This window comes from Egretta garzetta, unplaced genomic scaffold (genome assembly GCF_000687185.1).
Source record: "Egretta garzetta isolate BGI_Z169 unplaced genomic scaffold, ASM68718v1 scaffold215, whole genome shotgun sequence".
In the NCBI taxonomy this organism is placed as follows: domain Eukaryota; kingdom Metazoa; phylum Chordata; class Aves; order Pelecaniformes; family Ardeidae; genus Egretta; species Egretta garzetta.
In genome coordinates this window covers 429,495-430,291 of record NW_009259719.1, presented here as the reverse complement: position 1 = coordinate 430,291, position 797 = coordinate 429,495, and positions in this window count along the sequence as shown.

Genomic DNA, 797 nt, shown 5'->3' with positions numbered 1-797 from the left:
GACAACATTGCATCATCAAAATCAAGCTGCAGTGTCCACACTGAATAGCTTCTCTTTCTTTACTTTTATAGGTCCAAGGAAGTGGCAATACATATTTACTGTTGATTGACCTTCTAATTCCCAATCTTTCACTGAAGTGCAAGCTATACTACGTAGTTGTCATGAACAGAAGGAAGCCTGACTGCATTTTACTTCTCTTAACATAGCAAAATACAAATTCCAAGACAGAAAATGCACTCTAAGGACTAAACCAGAAAACAGGTCTCAACATACAGTCCTAATTACTTGTCAAGCAAATCTTTATTATTTTTTTTACTGGTTAAAAAAGAAATCAGACAAAAATAGAAGAGGCTGGCACTCACAGCAGGAGTAGAAGCAAAGGCAGCAGGGGTGGGCTGAAGAAGTGTGGAGAATGAGAGGCTTCCCCCCCCCGCCCAGGGCTAAGTTACATCACTTTCACTTTTAAGGGATTATCCAGAACACAAATGCAGTGAAGTGATGACAGTTACACTAATTTCTAACAATGTATTGGATCTAGCACAACAGTTTACCAAGCCACAGCAGAGCCAGAAAGAAGCAACCCTATCCTAAACACACCTTCAAATATGATAGATTATATACTGCTGTCGTGGTTTAACCCGGCTGGCAACTCAGCACCACGCAGCCGCTCGCTCACTCCCCCCCCTCCCTCAATGGGATGGGGGAGAGAATCGGAAAGAAAATAAAAGGTTAGAGCCGAGGGCTGAGATGAAGACAGTTTAATAAGAGAAAATAATAATAATGATAACAGAATATAC